Source organism: Schistocerca cancellata, chromosome 3 (genome assembly GCF_023864275.1).
Source record: "Schistocerca cancellata isolate TAMUIC-IGC-003103 chromosome 3, iqSchCanc2.1, whole genome shotgun sequence".
NCBI lineage: Eukaryota > Metazoa > Arthropoda > Insecta > Orthoptera > Acrididae > Schistocerca > Schistocerca cancellata.
In genome coordinates this window covers 705,641,478-705,664,107 of record NC_064628.1, presented here as the reverse complement: position 1 = coordinate 705,664,107, position 22,630 = coordinate 705,641,478, and the positions used below count along the sequence as shown (strand labels likewise).

Below are 22,630 nucleotides of genomic sequence, written 5' to 3'. Positions count from 1 at the left end.
AACTTTTACACGATGAAAAAATAAACTAAGAAGAAAAAAAAGTGGTCAGGACATTGAAAAAAAAAAGTGGTTAAGGCGTAAAAAAAAAGTGGTAGAGTGTCTGCTTCGCATGCAGAATGTCCTGGGCTCAAATCCCAGCTAAAAAAAACAAAAAAATAGCTTAGTTGGGAGAGCGTTAGACTGAAGATCTAAAGGTCCCTGGTTCGATCCCGGGTGTCGGCAGGTATTCGTTTTGGTGGACGCCAATGGAATTACTCAAAAAAAAAAAAAAAGGGGGCAGAGCACTGGTCTTGTAAACCAGGGGTCGTGAGTTCGATTCTCACAGGGGACAGCACAATTTTAAATGGGCCAATGTAATGCTTTGAACCGAAAATTTCAAAATAGCGTTTCTTTTCGGGCCAGAGCCAAGATAACAGATGATGATAGACGAAAGACAGCAACACCCCGTCAGCCATCGCTGTGGACCTCAATGGTAGCGAATTGTTGTGGCAGAGAAGATATACGTACGCATTTTCTAAGCTCTGGAATGTATTTTTCGCGAGCGCTGTGACGACGGCAAGAACTGTACACTGCAACAGCCTCCTTAGCTCAGGGGAAGTTCGCCGGCGGCCGGCGTGGAGGTAGGACGTAGTGTGGTGTGCGCCGCGCCGTCTGTGCTTCCGCGTGGTAAGTCTCGCGCTTGCTGCAGCTTAAAGCTCTGTTTATCGAACACTTTGGGAAGTAATGAGTACTATGCAGTGATGGCTCAGCCAAGCCGAAAAGATACGTTGAAAGTCTCCTTTGATTCTTGATATGCCAGACCTAAGTCGTTTGAAGTAGAGAATTGGTTAGAAGAAGATGTGAAGCTGTCCTTTAATGATATAATCGGGATCCACCTGTCGATTGTAGCTTGTGTCGTGTTTGTTAAACTGCGTAGTTCAGAGTTGTGCGAGAAAATTGTTGAGTCTTCCGGAGGTGTCATGAAATTTTTAGCACTCGGACGGAAACGTTGGTGAAGTCACCGTTGCACATGCTGGTTTTGGCATTCGCACAGTTCGAATCTTCGAGTTACCTTTTGAGATTACAACAGACCAAATTAATGCCGTAATTTCACCCTTCGGTAAAGTGCTCAGTACTAAATGGAGTACGGCAGCTTCAAGTAGAGTTACAAATGCACATCCCGTCGTACGTCAATGTCTGGGGATATAGAGGGATTGTAATTTATGACGACCAACCGCGAACCTGTGCCGCCTATAACAAGCCTGGGCACGTTCGCGCAGAATGTATACAGCGGCGCGTTGCACAGCTGCCGGCCGGCGAGGCCGACAGGCCACCTGCTATGACAACACTGCCTGGAACTTACGCCGCTGTGGCACGCGACCGACCGACTGCCTCCTCAGCCCCTGAATCGTGTGCAAATACAAATTCTCCAGACACTGAAATTCCGATGGACGTCTGTGCCGTCATAGCTGACGATGGCTGGCAACACGAAAGCGACACCAGTTTCTGAGGAGCGTTCCCCTTCTGTGCTGGAAAAACGGGACGTCCAAGGAAAGCTAACAAAGAAAGCAAGCACCCACCCTCCAGAAGCGAATCACTCTCCTGAAGATTCACTCGTCCCACCCACGACGACAACGTCAACCAGCTGGGCAGACGAAAGCGATCATAACAATGCGGATGCAGAAATGACAGCGGTTTCAGAAACTAAAACAGACTGTACTCCAGCCCCAAAGGTGGCTGATTTCCTCAATGAAGACGTCTCCGTGAACGAACCTTCTAAATAACAAGGACACACCACTGAAACATTTGCTACCGGTGAATATTATTAAAATGAGTTTTAATGCTGACGCTTACGAAACAAAACGGAAGAATGTTGTTTAAAGTTTGACCAAGTAGAACGAACAATGTCTGACATACAAGCCTACAAGATCGCTACAGTAAACCTTAATAGGATTCATAGTTCCTTTAACTTACAGAACTTAAAAGATTTTATATATGCTTCTGACAGTGACATTATCCTTTTACAAGAAGTGACAGACATTGAGCTCGGTAACGTACCTGGCTTACACGCCATAATAAACCCAGGGCATGGAACGGAAACGCGCACAGCTCTGCTCGCAAAGGAGGGCATAGTAGTCCAAGATGTGGTAACACTACCAAACAGTAAAGGCATAGCGGCCACAATAAACAAAATACGAGTCATTAACGTCTATGCCCCTTCAGGATCCAGCAACAGGCACCGCAGAGCGGAGTTCTTTAAAGAAGAAGTCGTACCACTATTTGGAACTCGATATGAACACCTTATCCTGGGAGGAGATTTTAACTGTGTTTTGCATCCCAAAGACCAAACTTCCAATTTCAACAAGTGTACTGAACTGGAACGTATAGTTAATGACCTAAGACTAATAGACTCATGGGAGCATATGCACGGTGCCGCCCCTGGCTTCACCCACACCACAAGTCACTCGGCGAGCCGTCTAGACAGGATATATGTAACGCACAATTTGAAACACCGCATTTTGCACTCCGAAATATGGCCTACCGTTTTCTCGGATCATGCTGCGTACATATGCACAATCAATCTGACAAAACAAGGTACCTACCGAGGTAGAGGCACATGGAAGCTCAACGTGTCACATCTGGAAGACCAAGCTTGTCAGGAGGCATTTCACAAGTTATGGAGAGAGTGTGAAAGCAAATTTAGCTCGTACACCTCTGGCACTGACTGGTGGCTGAAACATGCCAAACCTAAAATACGGAGGTTTTTCATAAATTACTCAAAAGACAAAAACTTTTGGTACAAATCAACTATAGAATTCTACTTTCAGTGTCTAAGGGATTTGTACAAGTCCGATGTAACTGTTGTGGACACCTACGAAAGAATTAACAAAATTAAAGCAAAAATTTTGGCTCTTCGGCGGAAACAACTGGAAGGCTACCAAATAAGGTCGCGTGCCCAGAATATAGCTCAGCACGAGGTCACTTCCATTTATCATGTCATTCGTGAAAGCAAAAGGGCGTCTCGCAAGATATTCTCTGAAATAACAACTGATGATGGAAGGAAGCTGACGAAGCAAAGAGAGATTAAAGAGGCAATCGTGCAGCATTTTGAATCCTTAATGTCTAGTCAACCAGTTGACGAACAGCTTCAAGACGAGTTAATGATCAACCTCCAGGGCAAAGTATGCCACGCGGAAGCACGAACTCTCATCTCGGAAGTGACTGTAGAAGATGTCGACGAAGCTATATATGGAAGCATGAAAAATAAGGCTCCAGGGGCAGACGGAATTCCGGCAGAATTTTATCGCAAATTTAGTGACCTCATAAAACCCAAGTTCACTCTCTTCTGCAACGAACTACTAAACCCTGAAAATGACATCCCGAAAGAATTTCGTGAGGGACTCGTAGTGTTAGTGCCAAAAACCACCAACACGAACACTATAAGCGCTTTAAGGCCAATTACGCTTTTAAACAGCGATTATAAAATCTTTGGTCGCATCCTCGCTCGCAGGCTGAAAACCACAATGACCAGTGTCACTGGCCCTAATCAAACAAGTGTGGGCAAAGATAGGAGAATTCTCCAGACCCTTTGTGATTACAGGGACCTCATCTCAACTGCCGACGTCTGCAAAATAAAATATGCACTCATCTCACTCGACTTTGATAAAGCCTTCGATAGGGTAAATCATCGTTTTCTCCTTCGGACCATGGGCGCAATGGGCTTCCCTCCGAATTTCATTGCAGTAGTAAGGAATTCATTAACAAACAACTCAGCCAGATTTGTCATCAATGGGCACATTAGCCGCCCGATTGACGTCACCAGCTCCATTAGGCAAGGGTGTCCATTGTCAATGGCACTCTTCGCCATCGCCATCGAGCCCCTGCTTGCCTCCCTTATGAAACATCTACAAGGACTACAAATACATGGAGAAAAGATCGTGTGCAAGGCGTACGCTGATGATGTTGGCTTCCTAGTCGTGAATGGCACTGAAGTAGAGAGCGCGCTACAAATAGTAACAAAATATGAACAGGCATCTGGTGCAAAACTTAATAGAGCAAAGTCGGGGATTTTCAACATCGGCCGTGGAATTGGGACGCAAACGCAGGGTCTGTTACGCGAGCTTGTAACCATGAAATGTCTCGGCATAGATTTTAAAAGAAATATCAAACACACTATTGCTGCGAATTATCGAAAATTACTTACCAGCATACGCGCCTCTGTACAAACACATAGTATTAGGAAACTCGATGAACTTCAGAAAGTACTAGTAGCAAATATATATGTCACATCCAAAGTTAATTACGTAGCACAAGTTCTGCCACCACCTGCGCCTTCGTCGAAAAGTATCGCAACTGTACTAGGACATTTTGTCAGCCGCGGACATATTTTCGAAGTCAAATATGACATTCTGATGCTCCCTACGAAATGTGGTGGGTTAAATCTCACCGACATCAGCAAAAAAGCGCAAGCCTTATACCTTTCAACCACATACAAACAATGGAAAGAACCACGTGGCACCCTTGCTGCACATTTGTTAAATGAAATAGCTCCTGCTGACATCAGTGCACCTATAAATGTCCAACACATACCCAACGGACTATACCACTTGAAATACTTTATAGTGGAATACAGCTACATACAGGCAAGGATTCCTGAAAAAGACATCATGAAAGTGAAAGAACTTTACAATAACTTTATGAAAGACAAACCCAGAAACGACGTAGAACAAAAGTATCCTTGTTATAACTGGGAAACGATATGGCAAAATATTCACTGCCGGAACCTGCCAACGTATGTCAGATCGACCTGGTACTATGCTGTAAACAGGAAAATTACGACGAACTCTAAACTTCACTCTATTCGATTGGCCGAGTCACCGCTGTGTATATTATATAATATACCAGATACCGAAGAGCACAGATTGTTGTGTGACAAGGTAAAAGACATATGGCTCTACATAAGACAAAAGATAGCAAGCGTCAGCAGAACTACGCCCAACGCCGTTACGCCTGCTGCATTTTTAAACCCCGACAGTATACCTTATCCTAAACCAAAACGAAACGCAATCAACTGGTTGAAAGGTCACACGATGCATTACATCCTAACAAAAGAATCAAGCCATAGGGAGGACTTCTGGGTATACCTTACAACTGAGCACCAGTAGTTGATGTGTACTAAAAAATAAAAAGAAAACTACGCAAATTTTTTAACTAAAACAATACTGTAACCAATAGAAGTGCGTAATTTACATTATCCATCGAAGCATTTCGTATATTAGACGAATGCTTTGTGGTACAAGGTTGCACTTCACGTAGCAAGAGGGGGATATCCAAATATCAAGTAATCAGAGAAGATCATATATATAAACCAGATGAGTCCATATGTATATATCACTTTGATTTGAGGGAAGCATACGACACAGTGATGAAACTGGTATCTTCCTTTTATTTAGTTTCTTTCTTTCATTCCTTCGTTACACAGGAATACATATTTATATTATTTATGTGTAAATTCAGGCAGCAAAAGCCTACTTTAATTCATACCTTTCTGAAGAAGAGAATTTTACTTATCAGCAATAATGAGTTCGCTTCTATCTGTTTTTCCACGCACGGAGAAAGTAAATTATAGATGCAGTTACGTTTCCCTACCAATTATGTGAAAGCCTTCTTAATGGAATTTACATTTATTTTTATTAAAGCCATGTTGCAAACAAACGCAGCAGAAAGGGCATACTTGTTAGTCGCTCAGCAGAAGCGCGTTTCCACATCATCAAGTTACCTTCTCTCTTTAAAGGCGGAGAAGCCGGGCCGAGAAGGCCAAAACTGGCGAGCGTACAGGACGGGTTGAAGGGGCGGAAGGAGACCCGACAAAAAAAAAAGGGGGGGGGAGGGCAGAGAACTGGTCTTGTAAACCAGGGGTAGTGAGTTCGATTCTCACAGGGGGCAGCACAATTTTAAATGGGCAAATGTAATGCTTTGAACCGAAAATTTCAAAATAGCGTGTCTTTTCGGGCCAGAGCCAAGATAACAGATGATGATAGACGAAAGACAGCAACACCCCGTCAGCCATCGCTGTGGACCTCAATGGTAGCGAATTGTTGTTTCAGAGTAGATATTCGTACGCATTTTCTAAGCTCTGGAATGTATTTTTCGCGAGTGCTGTGACGACTGCAAGAACTGTACACTGCAACAGCCTCCTTAGCTCAGGGGCAGTGCACTGGTCTTGTAAACCAGGGGTCGTGAGTTCGGTTCTCACAGGGGGCAGCACAATTTTAAATGGGCCAATGTAATGCTTTGAACCGAAAATTTCAAAATAGCGTGTCTTTTCGGGCCAGAGCCAAGATAACAGATGATGATAGACGAAAGACAGCAACACCCCGTCAGCCATCGCTGTGGACCTCAATGGTAGCGAATTGTTGTGGCAGAGTAGATATTCGTACGCATTTTCTAAGCTCTGGAATGTATTTTTCGCGAGCGCTGTGACGACTGCATGAACTGTACACTTCAACAGCCTCCTTAGCTCAGGGGCAGAGCACAGGTCTTGTAAACCAGGGGTCGTGAGTTCGATTCTCACAGGGGGCAGCACAATTTTAAATGGGCCAATGTAATGCTTTGAACCGAAAATTTCAAAATAGCTTGTCTTTTCGGGCCAGAGCCAAGATAACAGATGATGATAGACGAAAGACAGCAACACCCCGTCAGCCATCGCTGTGGACCTCAATGGTAGCGAATTGTTGTTTCAGAGTAGATATTCGTACGCATTTTCTAAGCTCTGGAATGTATTTTTCGCGAGAGCTGTGACGACTGCAAGAACTGTACACTGCAACAGCCTCCTTAGCTCAGGGGCAGTGCACTGGTCTTGTAAACCAGGGGTCGTGAGTTCGGTTCTCACAGGGGGCAGCACAATTTTAAATCGGCCAATGTAATGCTTTGAACCGAAAATTTCAAAATAGCGTGTCTTTTCGGGCCAGAGCCAAGATAACAGATGATGATAGACGAAAGACAGCAACACCCCGTCAGCCATCGCTGTGGACCTCAATGGTAGCGAATTGTTGTGGCAGAGTAGATATTCGTACGCATTTTCTAAGCTCTGGAATGTATTTTTCGCGAGCGCTGTGACGACTGCATGAACTGTACACTTCAACAGCCTCCTTAGCTCAGGGGCAGAGCACAGGTCTTGTAAACCAGGGGTCGTGAGTTCGATTCTCACAGGGGGCAGCACAATTTTAAATGGGCCAATGTAATGCTTTGAACCGAAAATTTCAAAATAGCTTGTCTTTTCGGGCCAGAGCCAAGATAACAGATGATGATAGACGAAAGACAGCAACACCCCTTCAGCCATCGCTGTGGACCTCAGTGGTAGCGAATTGTTGTGGCAGAGTAGATTTTCGTACGCATTTTCTAAGCTGTGGAATGTATTTTTAGCGAGCGCTGTGACGACTGCGAGAACTGTACACTGCAACAGCCGCCTTAGCTGTAGTTCCGCCGCAGCAGCGGCCGTGTGCAGACGTGCCGGAGTGCTCGCTCCGCGCGTGTTTGGCGGCGCCTGCAGCTGGTTGGGCCTTGTAAGTACATCATGGCCTTTGCCATGGATGATCAGTTACGCCGTTACACGTTGCGTTTCCAATTCCCGTTCGGTTATAGCCGACCACAGGTCCACGAATTAGTCGATTTCTTCTTCGACAGATTGGGTCTTAAAGACGAGGAAGTTTTAGGATTTTCATACGATTTCCTGGCGAATGCTGTCTACGTGAAACTTGTTAGTGACGAGCCTTGTTTACGTGTAATTGACTTATTTAAGGGTACTGCCGTGTTCGTTAATTCTGATGGTGAAATTTGTAAAGTTGTCGTTACCCATGCTGGGTTAGGTCTGCGCAGGGTCCGTGTGTTCAACCTACCATTTGAAATTGAACTTGATCGTATTCGGCCATGTCTGTCCCAGTATGGGAACGTATTGGACATTCACCAAGAGCAGTGGAGTGGACTTAAACACTTCAATGTGGATAATGGTGTCAGGGTAGCGCGAATTGACCTCTCCAACCATATCCTGTCTAATGTCGTGGTACAAGGCTTCCGGGCAATCGTTATGTACGAGGGGCAACCACGTACTTGCGTACTTTGTGGCTCTACGGACCATCTGAAGGCCGCGTGTCCCCGTGCTAAACCAGTGCGTCGTGTTTTACGACAACGTGATGCCCTTGCAGCAGGGCAGGATGGCAATAGGCCGACGTATGCCGAGACCCTTGTCGGTCCGTCTGTTGTTACGCGCCACAGCTGCACGCCGCTGAGGTTGTGCCAGACGTGACCGCCGCCGGTGTAAACACAACTACGGCGAGCCGAATGCCCGTTGCTCCTGACGTGGAAAACTATGCAAACGATGGGGCCGGAAATTCGCGCCCTTCCGATGCTGGCGTGGTCCGTGCGGAACTTCCACCTCGGTTGCCCGATCAACTTATGCTCCCATCTGTGGAGAGTCTTCCACCTGAGGACTCTGGTAACCAGCCGCGAGTTTCCCATCCCCTTGAAGTGTCTTCTCCGCTAAGCGCAGTTTCCGGCAACGAACAGTCTCCCACGGGTGCTACTCCTACCGCTGCGAAACCCGACAACAACGAACACGTTGAAGACGTCCGTCCTCAGAAGAAAGGACGACAAAAGAAATCGGTCCGTAAGCAGAGTGACGGGGAAACTCGTACTCTTGAACAGAAACTGCAACGTACTATCAAGCAGTTCCGGACCGATGAATGTGAGAGAATCGTCACAGACGATGGCGTACAGGTCGTGCAGCATTCAGAGGAGACCGATGTGGTGATGCATGTCGACAGTTCTGGACCCGATGCATTTATGGATACCACTCCCTCGCCGGGGTCGAGCAGGCAGCCATCCTGGGCTGACGATACGCATTAACATGGTATCACCCTTTCTCATGCGGGATTACAAAATTGCAACTGCTAATATAAATCGAATAACATCTGATGTCAAATTAAAATGTTTGACTGACTATGTGTACGCCGCCGATATAGATATCGTTTTCCTACAAGAAGTCGTCACACCCAAGGTCGGGAATGTCACAGGCTATGAGGCCATCATCAATATCGGCGATGAGCCAGGGACTGCAATTTTGTACAAAGCGGGCATCACTTGCAGACCTCGAGCGATTTTAGAAACGGGTAGAGGGACTGTCGTACAATTCGAAGATTTGCCTTTGATCAACGTCTATGCCCCGACTGGATCTACAGGCCGAAGGGATCGGAGTGTTTTTTATCGCGATGAAATTGTGCCATTATTATCCTGTGGTTGTTCGAGGATTTTATTGGGCGGCGATTTTAATTGTGTTGTACGCAGAGAAGACCAGTGTCCGAATTTTAATTTTTGTTTGGAGTTGCGAGATTTAATTGATGGGCTGGACTTACAAGATACCTGGTGCTCACTTCGCCCGCAGGTCACCGGATATACTTATGTTACCGCTGCCTCCGCTAGTCGTCTGGATCGGTTTTATGTATCTAAAGACATTTTAAGCGCTGCCAGGGATTGTGAAATATGGCCTGTTAATTTTAGCGACCACTGTGCGTATCACATCACGCTTAGGCACGTCTCGCAGAAAACCTTTTTGGGTCGAGGCGTATGGCAACTGAACGTCGCACTGTTGGACGACGGCGACCTGAAAGGGGATCTTATTGCAACGTGGCAATGGTGCCTCCAGCGCCGACAAAGATATAGGGAGCGTGTTCACTGGTGGACGGAGTTAGTGAAACCGCACATAAAGAAATGTATTTGTCAGTTTGCCAGGGCCAAGGCGTACTGGAAGAAACAGACGTTGGAGTTTTATTTTACCGCTCTCCGCCAGTTGTATAACGATTCCTCTGCACTGCCTGGCAATCTCCTTCGCATTAAACGTACCAAAGCCAAAATCACCGCATTGGTTCGTGAGTCTCTGGCAGGAGCCCAAGTCAGGGCGCGCGCTTCCGATGACACCTTTAACGAGTCAGCGTCCTTGTACCACGTCATACGGGAAGCTAAAAGAGGCAGACAAAAAATCATTACTCAACTGACAGATGACGACGGTCGTGTTTATGATGAGCAAGGCGAGCTTAAGGCTTTTATTCGGAATTATTTCCGGCAACTTTACTCACTGCCTGACACAGATGTAGAGGCGGGAGAGGAATTTTTGTCTAACATTACGGCATCGGTGGATCCGGACGACCACGCACAGCTCCTGGCAAACATAACTAACTTCGAAGTGAAGTCTATCATTACGTCTGCGGCGAAAGGAAAAGCTGCAGGCTTAGACGGTTTGCCGATTGAATTTTATCTTCGGTACTGGGATGTTTTCGGCGACGAACTGACTATCATGTATAATGAATTGTTAATGAATACTGCTCTTCCATCGCAGTTCACTGAGGGCATGATAGTCTTAGTCTCCAAACCTTCACCGGGGACTTCACTCAATAACTTACGACCAATTACCCTACTCAACGCAGATTTCAAAATCTTTACTAGGATTATCAATGCCAGACTTAAGCCAGTCCTTAGTAAAGTGCTTGGTTCACACCACATGAACGTGGTTACTGATCGATCAATGATAGACGCCCTGTGCGAATACCGAGATATTGCATATTTGACTTGGATTTGTAAGACCACGTTGGCAATAGTCTTTTTTGACTTCGACAAGGCATTTGATAGGACTAACCACGGATTTCTGTTCAGAACGATGGAAAAACTGGGGTTCAACCAGCATTTCGTACAGATGATAAGGAACTGTATCTGCAATACGTCTTCCCGCGCGAAATTCAACGGCCAGTTAACAGCCCCTGTGCCCATTCAACAAGGTTTGCGACAAGGGTGCCCGCTTTCTACGACTCTTTTCGCCATTGCTATAGAGCCACTACTGAAGACGTTTTGCGTCACTTTACCGGGTCTTCAAACGCTGAATACAAAGACCGTCTGTCATGCCTATGCGGACGATATTAGCGTCCTTATCAACAACGACGAAGAGTTCGATACCGTGCGACGGCTTGTCAACCGGTATGCCAGCGCCTGCGGTGCACGCCTTAACGAACGGAAATCCAAAGTCTTGCATTTAGGTCCGCAGGCTCGCTTCGCGAACACCGTTTGGTTAGAGGCAACCAACCAGCTCAAGCACCTTGGTTTGATTCTCACTCCGAATCCACGGGAAATGGTGAGAGTGAATTGGGAAAAGAAGCTCAACGTCCTTCGAGCTTTGATTCGAGAGCACAATATGCGGTCTTTAGACAATATTCAGAGAACACATTTCGTCAATTATTATGTTCTCAGCAAGATTTACCATGTTGCCGCTGTTCTCCCTATTCCTACCGATATTGCAAACAGAATTTTAGCTCTTGCAGGCTGGTACGTTTGGCGAGGTAATATTTTTAAAGTCGCTTTTAAGGCTACCGCTTTACCTCACTATAAAGGTGGTCTAGCCCTTAAAGATGTTGAATTACAGTGCTTAGCGATTTTTCTAGCTAGAACATCAAGGATCTTACGATGTAGTCAGACAGGTCTTACGGCACGTCTGTTCCAGCAGTTACGACCACCGGATATGACGCCACCGATAAATGTTGGACCTATCCATCCCGAGCTCGTTCATATTCGCCGATATTACGTGGAGTCCAGCTATGTGCATCAACACCTGCAAGCATTCACTGCTGCGGCTGTCTACAGTGTATTTACGAATCGGCAACAGAATAACTCTATAGAAATGAAGTATCCTGGCAAGAACTGGCGACAAATTTGGATGAATATCAGCACTCCTTTTCTTCGTTCCCGAGTTCGTTCCGTGTGGTATGATGTTGTGAACGAGGTGATGCCCACGGGGGAGAAATTGTGTAAGATCCAATTACGGCCTACACCGACTTGCGACACATGTGGACATGTGGAAACATTGCAACACATATTATACTGCAGAGATCAAACGCAAATCTGGAACTGGACGAGAATGAAACTGGCTCTTATTAAAAGAACGACGCCATCCGCAATACAACTGCAGGATATACTGCACCCGCACTGGCAATTATTTCCGAAATCTAAAAATAATAGCTATACCTGGTTAATTGGACAGTACCTCTATTATATGCTGACGACTAAAACGCCTACACTTTCTGATTTTCATATGTATCTTATTGCCGAATATTACGCGATCAAACGATTACGAAAATATAGAGAAAAATTTCAGAATTTTCTCACCGTTGCTTTGAATGATGGAAAACTTTAAGTGTGCCAACCATTGAGTACGACTATTGTTTTTTATTTCTTTCTTCTATTATCAGGGTATCTATTTGTCAGTTCTCTGGACTTTATTGTTTCATAGGTGGTACAATGTGTGCACCTAAGGTAAAAGAGAAGCAGCATGCAACAGGATGCCAAACTTGTGGAACCAATATTTATTTCTGATTCTTTACGTTCCCCAGAAGACACGTATATTTTAATTTGATGAAGTTTAACACAGACGAGGCAGTATTTCTTTCTAGATACCCATTTTTCCTCAATACGGAACTTTATTTTTCTCCTTATTATCTACGATGCGGAAAGAGAAATATATGATCTTGTTTTTGTCTCCACCAACTCAAGGAACACAACAGTTACTTTAGTGAATAACTGCAAGGAAACAGCGCGGCGGCCATCACGGCGAACATACTCTCAACGCTAAGAGATGACAACATTGAATCAAACCTTCAAGAACTGAAACATCGACGAATGCAGAACGACACGGAAACATTCATGCCATTACTAAGTGAAGACGAGCTTGAGAGGTAGTGATCCTGATATATACCACCGCAAAAAAAAAAAAAAAAAAAAAGTGGCTAGGATACCTGGCTCTCACCCAGGAGGCCCGGGTTCGATTCCCGGTACCGGAAAGGCGCATTTTGTTGCTCCTCTTATGCGACTTGGCCCGACTAAGCTCGACTGACGCTCCGCTGACGCTTGCAGAAAACTACGTTAAGTACGATTCGGCGTGACAAGTTATCGAGGCACATACCTGTGGTCAACAGACTTGGAGGACTGCAAGACATTGCCACGGGGGTTGAATGCAGCTAACCACACTGCTTGGTGTCCTAACAGCGCAGACACGTTCGTTTGCCAGTATACATATAATGGAGACCGCGTCTGACACAGCTGTGGGGAGACGCAGTGGTGTGTGGGCCGAGCTTTGCTGTTCATCGCCACTTGCGGTCGCGAGAACTGCTGTCGGCGGTGCTTCCGTGGCCGTGATCGTCTAGTGGTTAGGACATTGCGTTGTGGCCGCAATAACCCAGGTTCGAATCCTGGTCACGGCAATTTTTAAACTTTTGCCTTGCTATCGCTGCAGTGACGATTGTGACTCAGTGTTTGAAATCACGGTGCCCTCTTGATTTTTCACTCATGTTCCGCAGGCTGCAGGTGGCACTACCAATTCATTATCAACACGTAATGCCGCCGCACCAGAGCGCGGGCAGCTGCCTGTGTAGTGAATCTCTATTCGAAAAAGGCAGTTGTTTAAGGTGCAATGGATGAGCAGCCAGTCGCAGCAGAACAGGAAGCTGTGTCGTGGACTGTTTCTACAAAAGCGATGAACACTGGCACAGGTAGCGTGGCCGAGCGGTCTAAGGCGCTGGTTTAAGGCACCAGTCTCTTCGGAGCCGTGGGCCCGAACACATTGCGCGCTCGCTGCGGCGTGTCGGGCGGTGTTTACGTGCGGATCGCGGTCGGCGGCGTGTGCTTCGCGGCGCTGTTTCTTCTTTGATTTGATCGTTCAGTGAGTACTATGGATCTTGATAACTCAGAGAATCGTCAGAATAACACTCAGTGCGCGTTTGACAGATCCGTCCGTAGGCCTACTGCTTTCGAAATTCACCTATGGGTTAAAAACGACCTTCAATTGCCGAAAAGTGTAGTCCTCGGCGTTCAACTTGACGCGTTCCTCAATTCGTTATTTCTGAAATTGTCTTCTTCCGATATGTGTGAAACATTAGTGAACGTAAATGGTGGTGTACGTAAAATTAAGCACCTTGACGGTACTATCAGTGATGTTGTGATGTCGAATGCGGGTTATGGAATTCGTACTGTTCGCGTATTTAACCTGCCTTTTGAAGTGAGAAATGAAACAATTGCTCGTAGTTTACTTCCGTACGGTACAGTGCTTTCGGTCGTAAAGGAGAAATGGTCATCAGCGTATTATTATGATGTTGAAAATGGTGTTCGCAGTGTCCGCATGATTGTTCGACAGCATATACCGTCCTTTGTTTTTGTTGCTGGCCATCGGGCCTTTATCACTTATAGCGGCCAACCGGCGACCTGTTCATTTTGTAATGGTACCGGACATTTTCGACAGGACTGTCCGAAACGTAGTCGCCCTGTGCAATTACCACGGACGGACGGTCAGGACGAGGTGACGTGGGCGGCGGTCGCGCTTGGCGCCTCCCCCGCACGTGCGCATCGTGTGTCTGACCCTGAGGTTGCGGCTGACGCTGTTGCTATGGACGTTACACCTTCCGTTCCTGTTGCTGATAGCTCCCCGGCGTTGCCTGTGATTTCTGTGCCCGCAACTGTGGAGGCCCCGTTGCCTGCTCCCACAGCTGTCGATAGAATTGAGCCACCGATCGTGTCTGAACACGCACCGGCAGCTGTAACGCTGTCCGTGTCGGAACCCGTTCCCGAGGCTGCTCCCTCTGTTGTGACTGAGAATGTGTCTGCTGTTGCCACCGTTGTTGTCGATAGTGAGGAGCGTCTTGCCGCCCCCGCGGAACCTAAACCGCGTCGGGAACGGCCGATTGAGAGGGCTGACAACGCTCCCCGCTTTCGTAGCGCTAGTATTTCGGGTGTTTCTTCTCGTAAGGGGCGAACGCCGTCCCCGGTGGTGACTTGCGTCCCACCCTACAAGTCCACCTCCAAACAGAAGAAATTGCAACGGGCCTCGCAGCGCGCGGCTGTTGACTCGCGGCAGGTGTCGGCTGCCGATCGCCGTCGGCAGCGGCCTGCCGCTCACAGTCAGCCTGAGGCGTCCGTGAGTTCCGCGGAGTCAAAGAGGGACGAGAAAGTTCGTCAGCTCAAAGTTTTCCTCACTCAAACGGACCCTGTCGTGACAAGCGGTACGGCGATGGAAGTTACTCCGAGCGTGTCGCCTGCACTCGTGGCAGGCAAACGCAAATCGGACGACTCACGTTGCCGTCGCATCCGGCCGCACTCGCAGGATTCTGGATCTGATCCTCCCGCCGGCGCTGGACCTGCCACGGCGGCTCCGTCGGGTGCCGCTCTTGATATGGACACGGAGGTGGTTCAGCCCCCCGGGTTTTCTAGTGCTAAGTGTGACTGGGCGGCGGACGTGGAGGTGGATGAAGGGACTGGCGGCGGTACGTAAAGTGCCTTGCTCACTGCTTGGCAGCGTGAATGCATCCGTCGTTGTGTAAGTTTAAATTTGTTTTTTGTACGTTTCCTCGTCTGTAGTTTGGGAAACCGGTCTGTTACACGTTTTAATCGATACTGTCACACGCAAGTGTAGTTTAGGCAGCGCCACTGCACCCATCGTTGTGTCCTTTTATTTGTTGTGTATTTTAACTGTGTCTGGTACTTTTCAATGTGTCTGGTGTCCGCCGCTCGTCGGAGGCACATTTTAATCGTTCTTGCCGCTAATTTGGATCGTTACGGCAGCACGTGTGCTTTCCCAGCTGTGCACATTTCTTTAGTCTTATTGTCTAATTTAACTGTGTATGGGGTCTGACACGCGTTACTTGTGTGTTTTCCCCGTTGCTCTCAATACCATGCGCTGTCTTAAAGGCGCATGTGTCGCTGTTGTAGTGCACAATTTTAAATTTCTGCGTCTGCTGTGTGCATCCGTTGCGGACACATTCTCCTTGTGAATGCCGACGATCTGCATAGTCTTAGCGGCGCGTGTGCATGCATTCTTGTGCGCAATTATTTATTGGTCTTTGACTGTCTGTGGTGTATGTTGTACATCGGCGGCACATTTAGCCGTTGGTGCCAACACCATGGCTGCTGTTTGTGGACCTGATGCGTCCACCGTTGTGCACGCTTCTTTAGTTCTTATTTCTTATTCTTAATATTATTTATTGTTTTAGATTGTGTATGGTACGTGCCCCCCGTCGGAGGCACAGTCTCCCCGTTCATGCCGACGAATTGCGTGGAATAGTATTGGCGGCGAACATGCAATTTTATTCTGTCCGTTTCTTTTACTATTTACCTACGTCTCCTGTCTACACCTGTTGGGGGATGGCTTTTACCGTTGTTGTCGACGACATGACCTTTCGTTGTGCCACTTTGCGACCTGTCAATTTTATTTGTGTACGGCGTCGGCTGTTTGTTTTTCACCGCTCCTGTCGATCGACTGCGTCGTCCTAGTTGTGCCGAGGCACCTCTATTTGTCTTTGCTTATTTGTTGGTGTTTTCCCTGTCGCTGGTGTCTGATAGCCTGCGGTGGCTCCTTTTCGCCGTTCATGTTCACATGTTGCTTTGCTTTGGCGGCGCCGTTGTCACCGTTATTGTGGACCTTTCTTTCGTGTGTACTCTGTGTATACTATCTGCCACCTGTCGGTATGCCATTTTCGCCGATCTTGTCCACACTACGTGTTATCTTCGCAGCGCAACTGCTTCGCTTCTTGTGAACACTGCATTTGTTGTTCCTTGCGTTGTGTATGGTTCCTGACACGCGTCGGTGGCATATTCTTACCGTAAATGTTAACAAAATGCGTAGTCCGCATAAGGTCTTTGCCTTAAAAACTCTTTTATGTGAAACCCGTTGCCATGTCGCCTTTTTGCAAGAAGTGACACGTGAGGCTCTGATGCTTTTAACCGATCTGAGTGACTACGTTATTGTGGATAATGTGGTGTCCGACGATGTCACCGGCACTGCTATTGTAGTCTGCCCCGGCCTCACTGTCACGAATATTGAGTGTCTCCCTACTGGCCGCGCTATTGCGTGCACTATTGAAGGCGTCGTGTTTGTTAATGTTTACGCTCCTTCCGGCAGCGACTACGCGGCGCGGCGGCTCTTTTATGGTCAGGAGCTGTGTGGGGTTTTGCATCGGAACGCCGCTCATATCATATTAGGCGGTGATTTTAATGCGGTCACCGATGATTGCGACCAGGAGCCGCGCCCCAACAAGTGTCAGGAACTCCACACGCTCCTCACAAGTTTTAATCTCAAGGACACGTGGCGAATGCTCCACCCGGTTGAAACCCAATATACTTATTTTTATCCGACGGGACACAGCCGACTTGATCGGATTTATGTGTCATCGTCACTAGCAGCCTCGGTGGCTCGATCTGAGGTCGGGCCAGTTATTTTTTCAGATCACTGCAGTTATTTTTGTGAACTTTCCCTTCCACTTTCTAGACCTTACCATCGCAAAAATCTATGGAAGTTTAACTGCAGCCTGCTCGCCGACTCCCATTTTAAGCAGTCCTTTACTGATATGTGGCACAAACTTTTGCAGACTAAACCCGGTGATAGTAGCGTCCTCGAGTGGTGGGTTGGCGCTGCCAAACCTGCCGTCCGGACCTTTTTAATTAATTTTAGCCGTGACGCAGCGCACTGGCGTCGCTCGACGTCACAATTTTATCAGAGCTGTTTGAAGGACCTCGCCCGACAAGTTACGGCCCAGCCGCATCTTCTTCCCATTTTTAAACAATTTCAGGCAGAACTTTTGACCGATCTGCGGCGGAAGGGTAGAGGGCCGGTTACTCGGAGCCAGCCTGTGGGTGCCGTGGACGGGGAGCCGCTCTCTATATATCATCTCAACAGAGAGCGGAAGATGCGCGAACGATTGGCCTTTAATGCGTGGGTCACTCGGGATGGAATAAAGACCTCCGACAGGGTGACGATTGAGAATGAAATCCACGCACATTTTGAGTCCCTTTTTCAAGATGTTGATGTCGATCCCGCTGCGCTACGTCGTATTTTACAGGGGGTTCCTAATGTTTTAAGCCGCACAGACCGTGTCCATCTTAATGAGGCTTTTACGTCCGACGACTTGCACGAAGCTGTCAAGCGCAGTCCTAGGGGGAAATCTCCGGGAATGGACGGCATTCCCGCTGAATTTTATTTGCAGTTTTTTAACCTTTTACGCGATACTTTAACTGCTATCGCCAATGAAGTTCTTAATGGCGCTCCTCTACCACCTGATTTTGCAGCGGGGTCATCACGCTCCTTCCGAAATCTAAAGCGACGCCGACTATACATACTGTTCGACCGATCACTCTGTTGAACGCGGATTATAAGATCATGGCGAGGTGCGTCGCGCACAGACTGCGGCAAGTCATGCCGCGCGTTCTCTGTGAACATCAGACGTGTGCTGTGCGTGACAGGAATATTTTTGATGCCGTTCTGGCCTATAGGGACTGTATCGGCTTTGTACACGGCAACAGGATTCGGTCGGCAGCGATTATGTTGGTCGATTTCCAGAATGCATTTGACAGGGTTGGCCATGCCTATTTACGGCGTGTGATGGTTGCCATGGGGTTTGGCCGTAAGTTTACCCACACGGTTCAGGTTTTTTTGCGCAATGCCACATCGAGTGTCATCGTCAATGGGTCCCTCAGTCCACCTATACGTCTGACTCGCTCGGTCAGACAGGGTTGCCCATTGTCCATGACACTTTACGCTTTGGCGCTCGACCCGCTTCTGCGGTCTATCTGCAACGAGTGTCCGGGGATCCAACTTGGGGAAGATCGCCTTACTTGCCGGGCTTATGCCGACGATCTTGGAGTGTTCTTGGGTCGGCCGGCAGATGTAGATACCCTGTACTCTGTTCTCCGGCAATTTGAGAAGGCGACGGGAGCCATTGTGAATGTTCACAAGACGGTTTTGCTTCCCCTTACTCCACGGATGAGCCATGTGCGTCGACATTGGTTCAGTGTTGTGCAGCAGCACAAAGTCCTGGGGGTTATTTTATCTGATAATCCTCAGCGCATGGAGGCTCTGAATTGGCGTCCCACCTTACACACAATTAGGGCGGTTGTCAAAATTCATGCGGCCCGGCATTTGGCGCTTTATGATAAGGTGCAGCTTATCAATACTACCATCTTAGCTAGAGCGTGGTATTTAGCACAAGTTCTCCCGGTACCTAAGCTCCTAGACCGCGCAATTAAACAGGCCGTCTACTGGCTCCTTTGGAAAGGGGACATTTTCAAAGTCTCCTTAGCCACCTGCACCTTAAATCCAGCCGATGGGGGACTCGGTCTGGTGGATTTTTCCGCCAAATGCGCGGCGCTCCTTCTCAAACGGACTACGGCCGTGTTGGAGAAGGGCACCAGCAGTGCCACGGTCATGTTGTTCAATCACTATCGCCCACCTTCTGTAGTTGCCCCGGTCTCTGTCAGCCACATACCCTTTGCGCTGAATTACGTGCGGCGTTTTTATTTTGACAACAGCTATCTTGCGTATGGTGGCTCCAGCGGAGGCCGTGTCGGCGACATTATCCGTGCTCTGCGGGGATCACCGGCCAGGAATAAGTGGGAGTACCGCATGCCGCACACTGACTGGCGAACAGTTTGGCGAAACATCGCCACACCCGTCCTTCCTACACACGTTAGAGCGACGTGGTATAAAGTCGTCAATGGTACGATTCCTACGAACGCTAAACTGCACTCTATTCATCTGAGTCCGTCCCCCGCCTGCGAAGAGTGCCATGACGAGGATACTATTGAACACCGCTTCGTGTGCCGTCGGTTCCGTGCTGTGTGGGACACTGCTCGGGATATGGTGCGTCTCGTCAACAGTGTGTCTACAGCGCAGGTTACCGTGGCAGCTGCAATCGTACCCGAGTGTAACGCATTTCCGACCACCAAGCGCAACGCCACCATCTGGTTAATCGGCCATACGATTTATTCTCTATTTTTCCTCAAACTCACGGATCGTCTTGATTTTCTCACATACTTATGGGCTGAACATGGCAAGTACCGTGTTCGAAAAGACTATGCTATGACTTTTGCAAATTTTCTGCATGTCGCCTTGGCACATGCTTTTGCTCTTTTACCGATGTCGACTTAATTAAAATTACACTTTCTTGCTTAAAACTATGACGTGATAGTAAGAGACCTCGTCTTGCGATGAATGTATATTCAGTACCAGAAACGAAAAATATAACGTACATGGGAGACATTTCTCCCTTCGGAACTGCCTCGTATATGGTATTATGCGAGGATATTTTGTTTACCTTCCTTTATTTTTTATTTTTCTTATTGTTTACCACTCTGTCATGTAGTGGTTTGGGATCGTGATGCCGAGGAGAGGCGTTGCATGAAAGTGCCCCTTTTTCTTTTTTCTTTTTTTTTGTGAACATTTCGTAGTGTTTCATTGCTTTTCCTTTGGTCAGGATTCCTGGTGTGTTTTTCTTTATTGCATTGCATTATTTTCTTTTCTTTCTCGTCTATTCAGCGTGATCACCGCTACTCCTTTCTTCACGGTGTACATCCGTGTTTAATTTCTGCATTGCTGGATGGCGTTTTGCTTTGTGTACTGACTGGACCTTTCCATGACTCCTTCCAGGCGGTTATCTATCTATAAATATATCTATACTTTTTTCTTTTTCGCACTTCACTAAGCCTTCATGTAATTACCCTGATTTCCGTGAAGATGCCTACGTTACTGTTTTCCCTTCTCACAACGTGTGCCTCAGAGGCAAGAGGCTCACTTTGCAACTTTCTTTCGTCAACGTTCGTATTAGTTTAAGTTACATCTGGCACAAAAAAAAAAAAAAGAAAAAAAGCTGCCAATATTTTCTGTCTCGAAAGCCGGAGCACTGACTACCCGCGACGAAACAGCGCAGCAAGCCGTGAGCGTCTCTTTCTTAAATTGTCGCAGCACAGTGCGCGGTGCAACGACATGATTCACAGGCGCAGTTTAGTGTCATGATGGCTGGCGTTCGTCTCCACGAAATGTGTCCCGAGCATGCCGTTGTACAAAGTGGGAGCGTCTATTTTTACAGTTGTCGTTAGTAGCGTGCGTATAGCTTGCTGTGTTCGCTGGAGGAGCCCTTGTGCCGTTGTCCGGTGTGATCTAGTGGCTAGGATACGACTTAGCGCACAGGCGCAGTTTAGTGTCATGATGGCTGGCGTTCGTCTCCACGAAATGTGTCCCGAGCATGCCGTTGTACAAAGTGGGAGCGTCTATTTTTACAGTTGTCGTTAGTAGCGTGCGTATAGCTTGCTGTGTTCGCTGGAGGAGCCCTTGTGCCGTTGTCCGGTGTGGTCTAGTGGCTAGGATACGACTTAGCTCGACTGACGCTCCGCTGACGCTTGCAGAAAACTACGTTAAGTACGATTCGGCGTGACAAGTGACGGCGAGAGCGATGCGACATCTGTCCACCTCTTATCGAGGCACATACCTGTGGTCAACAGACTTGGAGGACTGCAAGACATTACCACGGGGGTTGAATGCAGCTAACCACACTGCTTGGTGTCCTAACAGCGCAGACACGTTCGTTTGCCAGTATACATATAATGGAGATCGCGTCTGACGCAGCTGTGGGGAGACGCAGTGGTGTGTGGGCCGAGCTTTGCTGTTCATCGCCACTTGCAGTCGCGAGAACTGCTGTCGCCGGTGCTTCCGTGGCCGTGATCGTCTAGTGGTTAGGACATTGCGTTGTGGCCGCAATAACCCAGGTTCGAATCCTGGTCACGGCAATTTTTAAACTTTTGCCTTGCTGTCGCTGCAGTGACGATTGTGACTCAGTGTTTGAAATCACGGTGCCCTCTTGATTTTTCACTCATGTTCCGCAGGCTGCAGGTGGCACTACCAATTCATTATCAACACGTAATGCCGCCGCACCAGAGCGCGGGCAGCTGCCTGTGTAGTGAATCTCTATTCGAAGAAGGCATTTGTTTGAGGTGCAATGGATGAGCAGCCAGTCGCAGCAGAACAGGAAGCTGTGTCGTGGACTGTTTCTACAAAAGCGATGAACACTGGCACAGGTAGCGTGGCCGAGCGGTCTAAAGCGCTGGTTTAAGGCACCAGTCTCTTCGGAGGCGTGGGTTCGAATCATACCGCTGCCAGTTTTTTCTCGTTTTTTGTGCCATTGCGGTGTTTTCTCGTGGGGTAGAACGCAGCTCCTCTGACCACCGTGAGGCGTCGGTAGCGTGGCCGAGCGGCCTAAGGCGCTGGTTTCAGGCACCAGTCTCCTCGGAGGCGTGGGTTCGAATCCCACCGCTGCCAATGTTTTCTGTCTCGAAAGCCGGAGCACTGACTACCCGCGACGAAACAGCGCAGCAAGCCGTGAGCGTCTCTTTCTTAAATTGTCGCAGCACAGTGCGCGGTGCAACGACATGATTCACAGGCGCAGTTTGGTGTCACGATGGCTGGCGTTCGTCTCCACGAAATGTGTCCCGAGCATGCCGTTGTACAAAGTGGGAGCGTCTATTTTTACAGTTGTCGTTAAGTAGCGTGCGTATAGCTTGCTGTGTTCGCTGGAGGAGCCCTTGTGCCGTTGTCCGGTGTGGTCTAGTGGCTAAGATACGACTTAGCTCGACTGACGCTCCGCTGACGCTTGCAGAAAACTACGTTAAGTACGATTCGGCGTGACAAGTGACGGCGAGAGCGATGCGACATCTGTCCACCTCTTATCGAGGCACATACCTGTGGTCAACAGACTTGGAGGTCTGCAAGACATTGCCACGGGGGTTGAATGCAGCTAACCACACT

The 22,630-nt window shown here is 47.9% G+C and overlaps 7 non-coding genes across 7 annotated transcripts; all 7 read left to right on the top strand.

Annotated features, from left to right (window-relative positions):
• Positions 1-6,171: 6,171 nt before the first annotated feature.
• On the top strand, positions 6,172-6,243 carry Trnat-ugu (transfer RNA threonine (anticodon UGU)). The gene has a single exon. It is a non-coding gene; the product is annotated as a tRNA-Thr (tRNA).
• Positions 6,244-6,489: 246 nt separating this feature from the next.
• Positions 6,490-6,561, top strand: Trnat-ugu (transfer RNA threonine (anticodon UGU)). Its single transcript has one exon. It is a non-coding gene; the product is annotated as a tRNA-Thr (tRNA).
• Positions 6,562-6,807: 246 nt separating this feature from the next.
• Trnat-ugu (transfer RNA threonine (anticodon UGU)) lies at positions 6,808-6,879 on the top strand. Its single transcript has one exon. It is a non-coding gene; the product is annotated as a tRNA-Thr (tRNA).
• A 246-nt stretch (positions 6,880-7,125) lies between these two features.
• On the top strand, positions 7,126-7,197 carry Trnat-ugu (transfer RNA threonine (anticodon UGU)). Its single transcript has one exon. It is a non-coding gene; the product is annotated as a tRNA-Thr (tRNA).
• Positions 7,198-13,202: 6,005 nt separating this feature from the next.
• Trnah-gug (transfer RNA histidin (anticodon GUG)) lies at positions 13,203-13,274 on the top strand. Its single transcript has one exon. It is a non-coding gene; the product is annotated as a tRNA-His (tRNA).
• Positions 13,275-21,543: 8,269 nt separating this feature from the next.
• Trnah-gug (transfer RNA histidin (anticodon GUG)) lies at positions 21,544-21,615 on the top strand. Its single transcript has one exon. It is a non-coding gene; the product is annotated as a tRNA-His (tRNA).
• A 447-nt stretch (positions 21,616-22,062) lies between these two features.
• On the top strand, positions 22,063-22,144 carry Trnal-cag (transfer RNA leucine (anticodon CAG)). Its single transcript has one exon. It is a non-coding gene; the product is annotated as a tRNA-Leu (tRNA).
• Positions 22,145-22,630: the final 486 nt, after the last annotated feature.